Consider the following 12273-nt stretch of genomic DNA (forward strand, 5'->3'; position numbering starts at 1 on the left):
AGCAGGGCTCCATCACGCGTAATGGTTACTTAGGAAGACAAACGCCTTCACTCCAAATGTCCCCCCCTTCCTTCTTCTTCCCCCAGCTTTATATGCTGAGCATGACGTCATATGGTATGGAATATCCCTGTGGTCAGCTGGGGTCAGCTGTCCCGGCTGTGTCCCCTCCCAGCTTCTCGTGCCCCCCCAGCCTGCTCGCTGGTGGGGTGGTGTGAGAAGCAGAAAAGGCCTTGACTCTGTGTAAGCCCTGCTCAACACTGTTTTCAGCACAAATCCAAAACATAGTCCCCTGTAAGGGACGAGGCCCAGGTGACTGTACTGTGAGCCCAGACAATGCCCCAAAAGAAGGCTCCAGAAGTAGCAAAAGGCAATCACGGGGAGGGGCCTGGTGTCACTTCCCTTGACTGACTGGTGTCTCAGCCACTCCTGGAACTGGGGCGAGAGAAGGTTCCAGAAGTCCAGGGACTGGGGCCAATAAATAGGGGCACGTGCGAGCCTCTGGGGCACTCTCTACACCGAACACCCCCGTTGGCAGGTCCGATGCTGGATCCAGGACTGGTGATCTCTCTATCTCTCTCCTCCCCCTCTAGCTTGCTCTCTCCCCTTCTCTAGCTTTCTCTCTCTCTCTTTTTCTTTTCTCTTAAAGCTGCTAAGTAACACAAGGCCTGCCTCAACTTCTCATAAAGCCTAAGCGCATAGCTTAGGTGGATATAATTGTGAGAGAGTCAACGTTTACAGAATGTTTGTTCCATTAAAGTTGATGTTTATGTACGGACCTTGAGTGTTATCTCACCTTAATCCACACTGAGGGGATTTGCGAATCTTAGTCACTCTCCCCTTCTCGGAGGTGGGACATGACACCCCCTACTAGCTACTATGAAGGAAACTAACTCTATCCCAGCCAAAACCAGCACAGATCATTGAGGCCAACCGTTAACCTAGCACTGCCAAGTCCACCACTAAACCACGTCCCTAAGCACCACATCTACACATCTTTTAAGTATCTCCAGGGATGGGGACTCAACCACTTCCCTGGGCAGCCTCTTCCAATGCCTGACAACCCTTTCGGTGAAGAAATTTTTCCTAATATCCAATCTAAACATCCCCTGGTGCCACCTGAGGCCATTTCCTCTCGTCCTATCGCTTGTTACTTGGGAGAAGAGACCGACATCCACCTCGCTACAACCTCCTTTCAGGTAGTTGTAGAGAGCGATGAGGTCTCCCCTCAGCCTCCTTTTCTCCAGGCTAAACAACCCCAGTTCCCTCAGCCGCTCCTCAGAAGACTTGTTCTCCAGACCCTTCACCAGCCTCGTTGCCCTTCTCTGGACACGCTCCAGCACCTCGATGTCCTTCTTGTAGAGAGGTGCCCAAAACTGAACACAGTATTTGAGGTGCGGCCTCACCAGGGCCGAGTACAGGGGCACGATCACTCCCCTACTCCTGCTGGCCACACTATTTCTGATCCAGGCCAGGATGCCATTGGCCTTCTTGGCCACCTGGGCACACTGCTGGCTCACATTCAGCCGGCTGTCGACCAACACCCCCAGGTCTTTTTCTGCCAGGCAGCTTTCCAGCCACTCTTCCCCAAGCCTGTAGCGTTGCATGGGGCTGTTGTGACCCAAGTGCAGGACCCGGCACTTGGCCTTGTTGAACCTCATAGACTTGGCCTCAGCCCATCGATCCAGCCTGTCCAGATCCCTCTGTAGAGTCTTCCTACCCTGCAGGGCCCATGTTTCCACGCAACTTGTTACCAGGGATCTTTATATATCATTCCCACCTGAGTATTGGTTCTGTCTTCCATCACAGCCAATCATGAGCACCCTGCCCTGGATTTCCCAGTTCGGTGACAGGCAAACTGTCCTGCAAACCTCTACTGTACCTCCCTGGCAGTTGATTTACCACGACCGAACTTAAGTGCTAGCAGAAGCAGTCAACAGCGATGGGTGTGAGTGCTTGGGTCATGCTGTCAGTATGCCTTTCCACACAGGGTTGGTCTGTCACTGCATTTCTTTACTTATTTCTGGGATAATGGCTTTTAGCATCTAAACTTCCTGGTTGTCTCTTTACTGCCTCATTCATTGCCTTCGCTCACTGACCACTGCAGGCTGGCTAGCATTAAGGACTGATAATCAACAAGATAAAGATGCTCCAGGTATACTCTTTCCAGAAGCAACTCCTTCGTTACCTTTTTCAGTTCCTTGTAGAAGCTGCAGGGACAAATCGGTTTGTGTGCAGGGGACAAAATAAGGGCTTTTAATCCATAACCAATCACATTAACAAAGGTTAATGACTTTAAAAGCTACTAAGTCAAACAGGTTTCAAAAAGAATATGTACTTTTCTTTGTATGAAAACAGTAGTCATTTCCCAGCACCTGTGTGCCATGCTAGGACGTAAAATCATACAACATTTCTCTATTATTTTTCACTGAAATTTGTTATTTTCTGAAATTAGAAAATGGTAATACGTTTTGACATCATAATGGAGGTTCACACTAGTTCTGCTGAAGAATCTAATTTTTGTGACAATCAAGCTCACAAGCAATACAAAGAAGTAACATTCAAACATAGGATGACTCAGTAGCCATAGTCTTAACTCACAGCTGGAGGCTTCCTCGTTCAGTCCATGGTTTAGTTGTCCTTTTACCTGACATGAAGGGGAACTTATTATGCTGATCAGGAAAAATATCTGCCAGATGCCTGTGGGTATTTTATTAAAGTGGGGAAAGGTGGTGCAGCACTACTTTACCGGCCACGAAGAGCTCAGCTTTCTGGGTCAAACATCAGCACAACTGTTCACCTTGGAGCACTTCCAGAAAATGTCAGAACAGTGGCAAAACTGGCCTGAAATACATGTTTCTTCAGAAAGGCAGAATTTCTTCAGAACCTCAAAACGGAACCTCAGAGCTTCAATTGTCACAGTGGTGCAAGGCTCTACCGATCATGGGAGAAAACACGTTGCCAATATGAGCTTTTTGCAGCTGAGGTTCTCACCTGCCCGGCGGTGCTCCCCGAACCGTAGTTCACCTCTCCCTGACGAAAGGTGATGGTGACAAGGCTGCTGACACGTCACGGTCCAAGGCAGCACTGCAAAGCAAGGATAAGCAATGTTTTGTAAGACATTGAATGGACACTTGGAAGTGGGATGGCTCACAGTACTTATAGTGCACAAAGCAAATGTCATTGAAAATGCAGAAGGCTCTAGACCAGACATGAAAGGAGCACACTGGCAGCTTCTGGAAAGCCTGCTGCCTGTGCTAAAACCAGTCCAAGTTATCAGTGAGTATTTGTCAACTGAAGCTACGACAGTGTCATTCAATGTCTATCTCAATAGGGTTTCTCAGTAGACATTTGATCGCAAAAGACGATGATATCCCAGCAGTATGTAAGTTTAAACCAAATTTATCTACAGAATGACTTTTGACTCAACATGAATGCCACAGGCTGCCAACTTCATGTGCTCATTAAAGCTATTATGTTGGCCCTACTCCACAAACATAACCTTGTTTTCTAATAAGCTCAAGAAAAAAAGTTGTACAGCCTCATCCTCAATATGTTCAAAGATGAGATTCAGCAGCTGGTCAGTTAGGAGAGAATGTGCTGGAAAACAGCAGTCAGTGAAAGAATAAAAACATAAGAACTTGGAGGCGTTAGCTTTTACTCTATAGCAAAGAGCTCTGGAGATTTTGACCTATACTTCACGCAAGAGATTATTAAAGTGCCCTGCAGTGGTGGGCTGAAAATAAAGTGGCCAAACTGGTGGCTAGTGTCTTGCCATTCTGGGGAGAAATGTTGCATATGACAGAGTGTTCTCCACTGCTGTAATAAACCTATAAACAAACTATATTATTTGCTATAACAAACCTCTTTTGCTTGAAATGATTCATTTTTAATTGCACTTAGGAAGAAAATCTTGATAAAACCACAACTGACTTACCGTTCTGCATTTTCAGTATTTTTCAAGTACAAATTCTTGAGTATTTTGGCTAATTCTTTCTAGCAACTTTTCTTATTTTTCCACAACAAAATTTAGTGACTGCAGCTAAAAGCAATTTGTTACTAGATTAATTACTGACCCGCAGTGCATTTTATTCAGAACAATTTGTCATAACTATATCAATAGCCTAAGAAGGGGCCATTTAGCTGCATGGCAAAAACTGTCTACCACACAACATGCATTCCTGTTTAATAAATACTAGAATAAAATCATTCTAGTATTGGAATTATATTGGAAGATGTTAATAGTGGAAGATGTTAAAAAACATTTGAATTGCATGAGGCATGCATTGGAATCTGTTAAGCATAGGACTTGACTTACCTGCCTAGTGGGATGGAGTCGGTCACTGGCTGGTGACAGGTTGTGAGTTATGTCAGGTAGCACTAGAAACTCTTGGCTTGTTTTTCAATCACATTTTATATTTGATTTTTAGCTGTACTTAGAAAGCAAAATTAATAAGCTACTCCAAATGCAAGTGCAACATTTTCTTCTTAAGTATAGCAGAGCTCAGCAGTAGATTCCCCTGGCTGCCTGACGGTGGTTTAAAAATGGCTTAAAATGGATTGAATGGCTGAAATGACTTGAAATGTACAGCATTTATTTAATGCCAGCAAAGGAAGTGTACAGCTTTGTTAATTTGATCTCCATTCCTTCTGCTAAGAATCCATAAACATTGCCAATGGAAAAGAAAAGAATCCCGTAATGCAGGGCAGGACAAGTGAACACTGAATTCTGGGCTGTCGATCCAATCCAGCATGCTGAGTGGCTAATTCAAAATAACGCGGAAATGTATGAATGGAGTAATTGAGGAAAACACACATAGCAAAGTGAGAGCAAATGCAATTCATTGTAGTAAAATTGTTGCACTTAGAGCAAATTACTTATACTGATTACTTTAGGGCACTGGCAATGAGTGAAGAAAACAACACACGGATGACTTAAAATACTGGAAACTGCAACAATGCCAGGTGCTCCATAAGGTCAGCTCCCAGTGCAGGACCATCAGTGGGAATGGGACTTTAAAGTAGATTTCGAGTTAAAGCAGCACATAAAAGGAAGTGTGCTCTTCAAATTAAAGCACACAGTGGGTTTCAAGGTACCCAAGTTGATTTTTACTGACATTAGAACAAACTAGTGAGTTTCTGAAAAAACTTTCCAATGGGAATAATAAGGGCAAACAACGTAACAGTGCTTATAAATTGATTTGATTCATTTATAAAAAGAAATATGTAAGGTGGTTGTCAGATAAAGCCTGAAACTGGCTTTGCTGAGGCGATACTTGCTGCTCCAGTGTTCCTCTTATGCTCTATTCTTCTAATTTCCCATCTCAAAGCAGATGCAGTTCTAATGCACAGAGATCATAGGATCATAGAATAGTTTGGGTTGGAATGTTGAGCCCAACCTGCTCGATGACACATTCAATGTAACTCATCCCTTCTGGAATTTAACAGCCATAAAAAAGAAATAAAGTGAGGAAATAAATATCAATTCAAGCTTGCTGCCTTGTGTTTACAGTGTCCCGCCCTAGCAAACCCTTCCAGGCTATACAGTCCTTGCCCCTTGTCCTACACAGCCACTCCCCAGTTCCTTTAACCGGGTTTTAGTTACACAGTGATTCAACAGGCTGAGTAAATCAGCATAAACCATTACATGCTTTCATTACACACACGTATTACCAGATTTGTTTCATGCTGAGTGCCCAAATTCATGCTTACTTACATTTTCTTGGCACTACAGGACTGACTCCATCACTATTTGTAAAGTGCCATGCACTTGCTGGGTAAGAAGAACTGTACTCATGCAATTAGTAGCAATTACTATTGTTTATCTTTAAACAAAAATCAGCGTTTAAATCTGAACTCTCGAGTAATCGTGTGTTCAATCTAGAAATTTACTTCAGAACACTGAAAAGAAGAGAAAAAGTAAGGACAATGGTTTTATGGTAGTGTCAAAAGTACATAATTAGATCATATGTTAAATTAAGAAATCTCAAGCTTAAAATCTGTGGGAAACAAGGGTGTAGTCACGTACTGAAAACATGTGCTGGATGAATCAAGATGACGTAGGTATTTGATTCCATTCTGCCATGCATTTGCTGAGTTGCCCTCTCAGCCATACCTTGGGAAGGTACCCGGGCTGCTCCACAAACAGCCCACTGAGGATAGTGCCTCTCTTCCTGGGACACTGCAAGAGCTCTACAAATAAAGAAAATGTGTGTTCAGTTTTGTTACGCTCAAAATCTTGCTTATGGGCAAAAAAGCAGCATTCCTTATACATATAAGTAAAGGCAGGAATGCATTGTTAGTATAATGCAAATCTTCACAGTCTAATTGAGGAATCATCATTAGTCTAGATCTAATTATTACAGAAAAACAAAGAATAATAATGCAGGATATTTATATATGGAAAAAGTTACAGTAATAGCAATCTTCCTTCTACTTAGGGTCATATATGTATGTTTGCTAACACACATTTACACCTTTGTCTTTCTTAATTGGTCTGCAGGTCCAGGTAATATCCGTATTTACTATATATGGTCCCATTTACGTATATTAGATACCATTTCTTTGTTTTCTTTGTTAATCCTAAACCAGCTTTGTCAAGCTCCAGGTCTGCAGGTTCTTTTAGCTGACCATTACGGAGCTGTTTATGGCTGTGGGGTCTCCAGTGCCAGCCTGTGCCCCAGCTCTTACCACCCACCCCACCCTGCATGCCTCTACGCCGCATCCCATGTCTCCACTTCTCAACGCCTCTGCCACCGCACCAGCCCTGTATTGCTCTACACGACATCGTCGTGTTAGAGTTGTAAACTTCTCTTCCTACCCAGAATAACTGCTTGTTGCTGCTGCCTGTATAAAACTATTGGCCCACCACACAAAGATAAACTAAAGTAAAACATTAGATACAGACATCTGGTCGATAAAAGAAATTGCTGCCACGGCTAAACCAAGTAAAACAAAGCTGCAGGCAGGTCAAGAAAAGTTCAGGCAGAGCCTGAGGCCTTGCGAACTCAGGACAAAGGTTATGGCCTGTTACTGGCCATGGTGATGCCATCTTGCAGGGCAGCACGGTCACAAATCTGCCTGACGGTGCTCCAGCAGCTCCACAGACGCCCCCGTGGCTGCGCCTCCACGAGCGCACGCTGGTAACTGCGTGCCTGGCTGGGCTTGGGTGTGAGCTCCTGCTCACACTTCTGTCCAGGCCTCCCAAGCAGCAGCCCTCCGCGCTCCTATATTTGCTCTGTGGCGTAAGGGCAGCCTGACTCGGGGAGCTCAGATTTCACTCCTACACCTGCTTCAGCTGCTGTCCCCACTTTATCCTGCTCATTTGCACTGTGGCTCCAGCCGAACCACAAGCTGCTGGGATTTAAGCCAGTCCATCCTTCACTCGCCATCCCCAGATCTCCTGCTCTTCTGCCTTTTGGACAAACTTTCCCATCCCACCGCTTTACTGAGGCAATATTGTACAACTCTCCGTTTGGCCTTCAGCCTCTCATTACCACAGGCTGCTCTGGGCTGCCAGCATTCCTGACATACAGCTGGTTGGTAGGAAGAGTGCAGTCAAATCCTGGTCAGATCCTGGCAGGGACACAACAGGCCTCATGACTTCAGCTGATATATTAGGCAGATTGCGGCAATGCCATTTTGAGGGAGGTTGCACATAGCAATCCGAGGAGAGCATCAGACATACGATGCTAACTTCCTGAAAGGCAACGGGTCTGAACTGTGGCCAGACACGCCCTGGTTTCAAGCCTTTGCTGCGTAGAGCCCAGTAAAGTGCTTATATTGCCTTCAAGCACTTAACTTTCCGCAATCCTATTTTTTTTCACAAGTCCCTTTTTCAGAGGAGAAAAAAGGGAGGAGAGCCGACAGGCATGCCATGAAGTGTTACCACAACACAAACGTGGTCAGGTGTCCCAACACACGATCTGGAGCAACGTCCTTAACCAACGGTTCCTCCAGGCACTAGAATTATTGTAGGACCTGGTGCACCGGGAGACATCCTTCTATGCTCTGAATGAGACAGCCAAAACAGCAAGCACTGATTTGCACCTTTGCTATTGCTTGAGGAAAATTTCTGTACAATTGGGAGGAGATTTCCAGATAGCCAGCTACAGGGAGCCTTGTTGTTAGAAAGGACCCTGTCCTCCTCACAGATTGGCTGGGTTTGATCTATGGAGGAAACCAAGTAACAGGTTTATGCCTACTGCTTGCATCGATGACTGCCAACTAGAGGTATTTTTATATACATAAACTGAGCAATTCTATCACTTTGAATTGCCATAGTGTTTTTTTTTTTAATTATGTAATAAAACACATCTCAGCAATTGCCACACAAAGGTTAAAATATTTTAAAATATGCAATTATGTGCATAAATATTCAAATAGCAAAACAAGGCTGGTTTTGTCTTGGCCACAGCACTTGCAGACAAGTATGGTCAACTCACATGGAAAATAACTTTCAGAAGCAGCTGATGGCTTGTGCTACATTACTTGGTTTGACTGCTGCCTCCAGCCAGACGTGGCATGATGATCCGCAAAGCAAACTATCTAGCCTGATATTTTTCCCCTAAAACAAATTGCCTTGGATACTTGGCCAATTTCTTCACAGTGAGGCATCTTTAATGGATCTGCTGTTTCAGAACCCATGAGAATGGCAGAGCAGCTTCTCCAACACTGTCTCAATGACCCAACCCAAAGTCATGTAACAGCACCAATGCTGCAGAGCTGTTAAGTCAACCATTTTCTTAAACTTCTTTCTCTTGGGTTCATTTACGCTAACGGTATCTGTTTTCATAGAGAGTTGCCCCCCAAGCGAAGGTGATTTGTGGTGTGTGGGAAATGCTGCAACCTGTACATCACTAATCATCATCATTATCGTCATCATTTGCATAAGCATAGTGCTTGTGAATTAGTCTATGGAAAAGTTTTAGCAAAGTTAAGTTGTGATTTAGCTTTTCAATTGTGGGTCTGCTTTAGTGGGTGACATTTGTTAATGTTAAAAGTCACCAGAGGTCCATACTGCTGGTCTGTGGTGGAAGCCGTCCCAGGCAGTGCAGCAGCCAATGCTTTTTAGCAAGGGTTCCTTTGAGCATTCACAATTGTAGAGTTTTATCATGGGAGATCCTGGTGATAAACTGCAAACCACTCATTTCTTCTCCCTCTGCTGTGGCAGGTAAGCTGTCCTTGTGGGAAGGATGGTTGGCAGGTATCATTCAAAAAAGTAGTTACTTCAGATCAGCACTATCCCAGGTCCAGATATTGGCAATATTTAAGGGAGAAAACATTTTAGGCAATGGGTTTGGTCAATTAATAGTGCAATTTGTGTTCAAGCTGAGAATATTTCTCATTTTGTTTATACAGTGTGTGTTCATAAGGGTTTTAAAAAACTTTGCACAGCCTGAAGAGAATGCTCAGGCCATGCTGGCCTTGGAGATTTCCTCTCTTCTCCATTCAGGGATCTCTCAAGATATTAATATCCCCAGTGGGTTGCCCAGGCTGTGAGAAAGTCAAACAGGCCCAAGGCTGAGGCTCTAACTATCTATTTAGCCACATGAATGCTGAGAGGCAAATCACTTTCCCTTGGAAGTCAGTAAGTTTGTAAAAGTGATTTAACAAAGCAACAAATAAAACCCACTCGCAATATGGTCTGTGTTGCCTTAATACATTTCACCAGAAGCCTCTGAGGATGGCCGAGTTCAAAGGTGAAATGGCACAAAATAAAATTAAATCTGCAAACTGTGATCCTGTAATGTAGAAGTAATTAATTCTCACATTGAAAATCTGTCTTGCTGTCTGAGAAAGAATACCGAAGGGACTGTTTTTTCCCATTGTAGACACTGTAAAAACAGAGGAGCAGGAGCACATGGTCACCGTAGTGTCAGGCCAGGAGAAAATGCACCTCTATATCCAAATTAGGAGGCAAAAAATTGCAGAAGTTATTGCAGACATGTGGGAATCGCAAACCCTGGCAGGGTTCTTGAAAGAGAAATCCTCTGGTGGAGGTAGACCAGAAACACTTTGATCACTTCAGTGATGAAGGTCCATACACACTCATGCAGGAACTCATGCTGAGTATGTGCAAGTCCCAGCATTGGCACTTTTGCCAGGGCTCTGAGAAACAGCTCCGACAGACACAAGGGCACATGGTCCTTGTCTCACAAGTTGCCCTCCAAGTTCGGAGGCAGGCATCCCAAAGTCCTCTGAATCTTTGGTCTATTGCTTCCCAAAGAATGAAAAAGGCAAAGACGAGCATTTTATGAGATGCTTGTGTGACCTCATAGTGGTCAGGCAACCTCTTCAGTCCATGCCAAATAAAAAAGAGGTGTCAGGGAAAAGAAGACCCTCAAATGAAAGGGAAGTCACAACTCATGCCCCAGTCCTAGCATTTCAGAAGTTTGAATTTTGGCTTGTTTGCATGCATTCCCACAGTTAAAAAGTACATTTACTTTTCCTTAGCAATCTGACAGGGCTCCTTAAATATTTTCTTGTATGCTTTGTGAATTTAGTACAGTTCTCTGTTTAAACATGTCATATTGTTCCCCACAGTAATTAAATGCTTGCCTAATAAAGTCCAAAAATTAATCTGTGACAAAACACCCCAGGCAGAAGAACAGCCCCAGACACTAGAAGCTTAAGCAAATATAGACCACACGGCCTGCAAGAAATGAGGAAAACATGTTGCAAGGTATTTTGCAACTTAACACTGTACATGGTTGCAGGCAATTACTTTTTAAAGTACCTGTAAAGAGCAGGGAAGTAAACATGTTCAACATTAATTTCACTAGCCTCTCTTGGCGTAGGTCAACATTGCTTATGTGACTGCTTTATGACCGTGGAACTCTGTTACCTTTGAGCAACTAAGAACAACCTGTTCTGCATGTCCCATATTGTGTGAGGTTGCTTTCAGGTCGTGTCGGAAGATGACACGCTCAGTTCCCCCTAAACTGTGACAGAGAGCTACACGTGTGGCAGTAGGTTTCAGCTGTCCGAGGAGGCGAGTGCTCACCTGTTTCAGAACATGTTGAAGTGGAGCCTTCATCCAAATGGGTGTTTATGAATGTTCCCCAACAGTCTCCTAATCCTGCAGGACAAAGTAATACTACTTTTTGAGGTTAACTTGGCTCTTTCAAATGGTGCACTCAAGTGGACATCTGTATCCTATAACTAGGATACTTCTATAGTATTTCAGATGTGTTCCTGATAACATGGTTTATCTATTGAGTCTCATAGTTGACTTGCCAACACCAGTCCAGGGTAGCCAGTCTCTACCATTTTATTGACTGAGACACTGGAGATTTGAGGCAGGTTCCTCAGGCAGAGGTTCTGCGATCATTGGAATTGTTCTGTCTTCTGCAGGGAGAGGTATGAACAATGTAGGCAATGATACTTATCCTGCACTGAAAAGTACACTATGTAGCCATGAGATCCTGCACATCTGTACTGCTTCCTTCCTTCCTGCTTTATCTCCTCCTTAGCGCTGTAATGTCTCTGTACAATGTGTCTGTGTGTTGTTCCCCAAAAAGAATACATGACTTCCAGACGTAAAGAAGATCCATGCTTTTTTTTTTTTCTCCACAGCAGTAGGCATGAAAGTCTGAGTCTAGATCAGTGAAGTGCAGACTTTGGAGGATTAAAATAGCCTCTAGCTTTGGGCTAATAAAGAAACACAAATCACTTTCCCAAAGGGAAAAGGCTGTTTTAGTGGGTCCTGTAGGGAACCTGCAATGCTCCTCCCAGGATAATACAGCCAAAAGTTCCAAGCAGCACAGCATGTACATGGGTATTACAACCTTGCATAAGTTTCAGAAAGCAGCGTGGGATTAAAAAAAAAAAAAAAAAAAAGAGCTTTGCACTTCCCAAATTGCAGGACAAACCCAAGTATATACATGAGCAAGTGGGAGAATGATGCAATTAAGCAGCATAGACCTTGTAATCCCTTCAACACAAGCACATCTGTCAACAGGCTTTTTCATGTCAGGTACAAAACATACATATCCTTCTATTCTATAGTGCTGCAAAATTTAATATACGAGATTTTGGCAGGTTTTTTAGGATCTATGGGTGGAACTGTATACATGAGATAAATAATTATGTATTGCAAAGATTGAATTGATTAATATTTCCTATCTTACGTGATGAAGCTTTATCCCTGTTAAACTTACGTACCTGTGTCAAGCCTCAATGATTTATCTGATTTTCAAGGCATTTCTCTCTTTTCACTGTAAAATTTTACAGCACGAACCATGCCTTTTTATTTGTTTACGTAGGACCATCATG

Source organism: Aptenodytes patagonicus, chromosome 3 (assembly GCF_965638725.1).
Source record: "Aptenodytes patagonicus chromosome 3, bAptPat1.pri.cur, whole genome shotgun sequence".
NCBI lineage: Eukaryota > Metazoa > Chordata > Aves > Sphenisciformes > Spheniscidae > Aptenodytes > Aptenodytes patagonicus.